This window comes from Anser anser, assembly GCF_964211835.1.
Source record: "Anser anser genome assembly, chromosome: 23".
NCBI lineage: Eukaryota > Metazoa > Chordata > Aves > Anseriformes > Anatidae > Anser > Anser anser.
Window position 1 is genome coordinate 8,535,859 of NC_139744.1, and position 6,043 is coordinate 8,541,901.

General features: G+C 46.7%; 1 long non-coding RNA gene across 1 annotated transcript in view; it reads right to left on the reverse strand.

Annotated features, from left to right (window-relative positions):
* The window catches only part of LOC310885477, a 22,633-nt gene extending 17,812 nt beyond the window's left edge, over positions 1 to 4,821 (reverse strand). Inside the window, exon 1 of the long non-coding RNA XR_014574833.1 lies at positions 4,595 to 4,821. This is a non-coding gene — a long non-coding RNA (uncharacterized lncRNA). The remainder of the gene's footprint in view (positions 1 to 4,594) is intronic.
* Positions 4,822 to 6,043: the final 1,222 nt, after the last annotated feature.

Below are 6,043 nucleotides of genomic sequence, written 5' to 3' on the forward strand. Positions count from 1 at the left end.
ACAACTCCACTCAAGCGCATAACAAGACCCCATTTTAATGAATGCTCACAGGACATGCTCCAACAACAACTCTCCACCACATATCTCATGCAGTTCGTATCAGACGGATTTATTAATCGTACTCCTCACGTGAAATCAGCAACCCGTTGCACATAATGTCCGGTATGACTAGCTTCAGGCCCATACGTTCCCCCTAAACCCCTCGCCCTCCTCACATTTTTGCGCCTCTGGTTCCTCGGTCAGGGCCATCCATTGGGTTCACTCACCCCTCCTTGCCCTTCAAAGTGGCATCTGTGAGTACTTTCACCTTCTCAATGCGTAATCGCGGCATGTTCCAGCTTTTTGGCGCCTCTGGTTCCTCTTATTTTTTCCGGGGTTACCTCACAGGTGGCTATTCCCAGTGATCTCGGGGGTCCCACAATCTAAGCCTGGACACACCTGCCTCACGGCCTATCCTATATTTCAAGGGTCCCTCGATGAGACGGTTGGCGTATATGGGGAATCATCCTGACACTGATGCACTTTGACCACATTCAGTTAATGTTACCTCCACCCTCCGGGTTAAATGGGGCTATTGGATGAATGCTCGTTGGACATAGCACAAAACAACAAATCATTAAGCGCAACCCCTGCGCTTCACAAACTAAACCAGTAAACTTTCGCTAACCACCATGTAGCATAAACCTTCATCGCCCAATCCCAGCAAACTACCTCTAAAACTCCATTAATCATCCCTTCCATGACATCATCGGAACGATGTACATATACACACAAACACATACAAAATAACTTAAACTTATTAGAGAAACTCCAGTACTAAAAATAGTAAACACAAGCAATAATTTCATATACTTCACTCTCACTCACCACTCAACTATCAGCTAACCACACCCCCGTCCACATAGCTTAACACAAAGCATGGCACTGAAGTTGCCAAGATGGCATAAAACATGCCTGCAGACAAAAGACTTAGTCCTAACCTTACGGTTGGTTTTTGCTAAATATATACATGCAAGTATCCGCGCCCCAGTGTAAACGCCCTCGACCACCTACCCCCATACAGGCCTTGAGGAGCGGGTATCAGGCACACCCAAGTAGTAGCCCAAGACGCCTCGCTAAGCCACGCCCCCACGGGTATTCAGCAGTAATTAACATTAAGCAATGAGTGCAAACTTGACTTAGTTATAGCAACAGCCTAACTTCAAGGGTTGGTAAATCTTGTGCCAGCCACCGCGGTCATACAAGAAACCCAAATCAACCGTCCTATTGACACGGCGTAAAGAGTGGTAAAATGCCTATCCTAGCTAACTAAGATCAAAATGCAACTGAGCTGTCATAAGCCCAAGATGCACCTAAACACACCATTAAGATGATCTTAGGAACTAACGACTGATTTAAACCCACGAAAGCCAGGGCCCAAACTGGGATTAGATACCCCACTATGCCTGGCCCTAAATCTTGATACTTACTTTACCGAAGTATCCGCCAGAGAACTACGAGCACAAACGCTTAAAACTCTAAGGACTTGGCGGTGCCCCAAACCCACCTAGAGGAGCCTGTTCTACAATCGATAATCCCCGATTAACCCAACCACCCCTTGCCAACACAGCCTACATACCGCCGTCGCCAGCCCACCTCGAATGAGAGCACAACAGTGGACACAATAGCACCCCGCTAATAAGACAGGTCAAGGTATAGCCTATGGAGTGGAAGAAATGGGCTACATTCCCTATTCATAGGGCACACGGAAAGAAGCGTGAAACCACTTCTGGAAGGCGGATTTAGCAGTAAAGTGGGACAATAGAGCCTACTTTAAGCCGGCCCTGGGGCACGTACATACCGCCCGTCACCCTCCTCAAAAGCCACATCCCACATAACTAATACCATAAATACGCTGAAGATGAGGTAAGTCGTAACAAGGTAAGTGTACCGGAAGGTGTACTTAGAATATCAAGACGTAGCTATAACACCAAAGCACTCAGCTTACACCTGAAAGATATCTACTAGACCGGATCGTCTTGAAGCCCCCCCTCTAGCTCAACCACACAAATAGTACACCAAAACTAAAGAATTTACTAAACTAATTAAACTAAAGCATTTTACAGTCTTAGTATAGGCGATAGAAAAGACACTTAGACGCGATAGAGACCCCAGTACCGTAAGGGAAAGATGAAATAGCAGTGAAACAATCAAAGCGACAGACAGCAAAGATCAACCCTTGTACCTTTTGCATCATGGTTTAGCGAGAACAACCAAGCAAAGTGAACTAAAGTTTGCCCCCCCGAAACCCAAGCGAGCTACTTTCAAGCAGTTAAAGAGAGCGAACCCGTCTCTGTTGCAAAAGAGTGGGATGACTTGTCAGTAGAGGTGAAAAGCCAACCGAGCTGGGTGATAGCTGGTTACCTGTGAAACGAATCTAAGTTCCCCCTTAATCCTCCCTACCGGACATCCTGAACCCTAATGAGATGATTAAGAGCTATTTAATGGAGGGACAGCTCCATTAAAAAAGGACACAACCTCGACTAGCGGATAATTCTTACTACTGATCCTACCGTGGGCCCTAAAGCAGCCATCAAAAAAGAGTGCGTCAAAGCTCCACCACCTAAAAATACCAAAATAAGATGATTCCCTTATCACAAACAGGTCAACCTATGAATATAGGAGAATTAATGCTAAAATAAGTAACTCAGGGCCACACCCCTCTAACGGCGCAAGCTTACATAGAAACATTATTAACAGACCTAGACAGATACAAAAACCCCTACAAGACCACGTATTAACTAACCCTGTTAACCCGACTCAGGAGCGCCTATAAGAGCGATTAAAATCTGTGAAAGGAACTCGGCAAATTAATAAGGCCCGACTGTTTACCAAAAACATAGCCTTCAGCAAATTAAACAAGTATTGAAGGTGATGCCTGCCCGGTGACTTAGGTTTAACGGCCGCGGTATCCTAACCGTGCAAAGGTAGCGCAATCAATTGTCCCATAAATCGAGACTTGTATGAATGGCTAAACGAGGTCTTAACTGTCTCTCACAGATAATCAGTGAAATTGATCTCCCCGTGCAAAAGCGGGGATGTGAACATAAGACGAGAAGACCCTGTGGAACTTAAAAATCAACGACCACCGCGAATCCTCAATCAACCCCACTGGGGCCACTACCATCGCAGAGCCTGGTCGATATTTTTCGGTTGGGGCGACCTTGGAGGAGAACAAATCCTCCAAAAACAAGACCATACCTCTTTACCTAGAGCTACCCCTCAAAGTGCTAACAGTGACCAGACCCAATATAATTGATTAATGGACCAAGCTACCCCAGGGATAACAGCGCAATCCCCCTCAAGAGCCCATATCGACAGGGGGGTTTACGACCTCGATGTTGGATCAGGACATCCTAATGGTGCAGCCGCTATTAAGGGTTCGTTTGTTCAACGATTAACAGTCCTACGTGATCTGAGTTCAGACCGGAGCAATCCAGGTCGGTTTCTATCTATGACACACTCTCCCCAGTACGAAAGGACCGGGAAAGTGGGGCCAATACCACAAGCACGCCCCCCCCCTCTAAGCAGTGAAACCAACTAAACCGTGAAGAGGGCCTTCCCCCACCACTTTCAATCCTAGAAAAGGACCAGCTAGAGTGGCAGAGCCCGGCAAGTGCAGAAGGCTTAAGCCCTTTCCCCAGAGGTTCAAATCCTCTCCCTAGCTTCACCCATGATTCAAATAACAACACTAAGCTGCCTCATTATATCCCTCCTATACATCATCCCAATCCTGATTGCCGTAGCCTTCCTAACCCTAGTAGAACGGAAAATCCTAAGCTACATACAATCCCGCAAAGGCCCTAACGTTGTCGGGCCTTTTGGCCTACTTCAACCATTTGCGGACGGACTGAAACTATTTACCAAAGAGCCCATCCGACCCTCTACCTCTTCCCCACTTCTATTCATTCTGATACCAATACTAGCCCTTGTCCTAGCCCTCACCACTTGAGCACCACTACCACTCCCATTTCCCCTAGCAGATCTAAACCTCGGAGTTCTCTTCCTAATAGCCATGTCAAGCCTAGCCGTCTACTCAGTCCTATGATCAGGCTGAGCCTCGAACTCAAAATACGCACTAATCGGAGCCCTACGGGCAGTAGCACAGACCATTTCATACGAAGTGACACTGGCCATAATCCTGCTATCAATAATCATACTAAGCGGAAGCTACACACTCAGCTCCTTTGCCGTCGCACAGGAGCCTCTATACTTCATTTTCTCCTCATGACCCCTAGCAATAATATGATACGTATCCACCCTAGCAGAGACAAACCGAGCTCCTTTTGACCTCACAGAGGGTGAATCTGAGCTAGTCTCAGGGTTTAACGTTGAATACGCCGCAGGACCCTTCGCCTTATTCTTCCTAGCTGAATATGCGAACATTATGCTAATAAATACACTTACAGCCATCATATTCCTAAACCCAAGCGCCCTAGGGCCACCCACAGAACTATTCCCCGTCATCCTAGCCACAAAAGTCCTCCTACTATCTTCTGGTTTCTTATGGGTCCGAGCTTCATACCCACGATTCCGATATGACCAACTAATGCACCTACTATGAAAAAACTTCCTACCCCTCACACTAGCTCTGTGCCTCTGACACATCAGCATACCTATCTGCTATGCAGGCCTACCTCCTTACATAAGGAAATGTGCCTGAACTACAAAGGGTCACTATGATAAAGTGAACATAGAGGTATAACAGCCCTCTCATTTCCTGTTGACCTTAGAAAAGTAGGAATTGAACCCACACAAGAGAAATCAAAATTCTCCATACTTCCCTTATATTATTTTCTAGTAGAGTCAGCTAATCAAGCTATCGGGCCCATACCCCGAAAATGATGGTTTAACCCCCTCCTCTACTAATGAACCCTTACGCGACCCCAATCATAACCTTCAGCCTCATCTTGGGCACCACAATCACAATTTCCAGCAACCACTGAGTTCTGGCCTGGACAGGACTGGAGATCAACACACTAGCCATCATTCCCCTAATTGCCAAATCCCACCACCCATGAGCAGTAGAAGCCGCAACGAAATACTTCCTAACCCAAGCAGCTGCTTCCGCCCTGGTCCTATTCTCTAGCATAACTAATGCCTGAGTCACCGGCCAATGAGACATCACACAAATAAACCACCCAACCTCCTGTCTACTACTGACAGCAGCAATCGCTATTAAACTGGGCCTAGTGCCATTTCACTTCTGATTCCCAGAAGTACTACAAGGATCGCCACTAATAACAGCCCTGCTACTCTCGACCCTCATAAAATTCCCCCCACTAACCCTGCTCCTACTAACATCCAAATCCCTCGACCCAGCTCTACTCACCGCCATGGCCCTAGCCTCAACAGCACTAGGAGGCTGAATAGGACTGAACCAAACACAAACACGCAAAATCCTAGCCTTCTCGTCCATCTCCCACTTAGGCTGAATCGCCATCATCCTAGTTTACAGCCCCAAATTGGCCTTACTTACCTTCTACCTATACTAGGATGGCCTCTAGCAGGATTTACTCACTGATTCCCACTACTCACTGGGTTTACCCTACACCAAACATGAGCAAAAGCCCACTTCGTTGTAATATTTACAGGAGTAAACCTAACGTTCTTCCCCCAGCACTTCCTAGGCCTAGCAGGAATACCCCGACGATACTCGGACTATCCCGATTCCTACACACTATGAAACACCATTTCCTCCATCGGCTCCCTAATCTCAATAGTAGCCGTAATCATACTAATATTCATCATCTGAGAAGCCTTTCCGGCCAAACGAAAAGTCCTACAACCAGAACTAACTACCACAAACGTTGAATGAATCCACGGCTGCCCTCCCCCATACCATACTTTCGAGGAACCGGCCTTCGTCCAAGTACAAGAAAGGAAGGAATCGAACCCTCACATGCTGGTTTCAAGCCAACTGCATTAACCGCTCATGCTTCTTTCTTATGAGACGTTAGTAAACCAATTACATAGCCTTGTCAAGACTAAATCACAGGTAAAA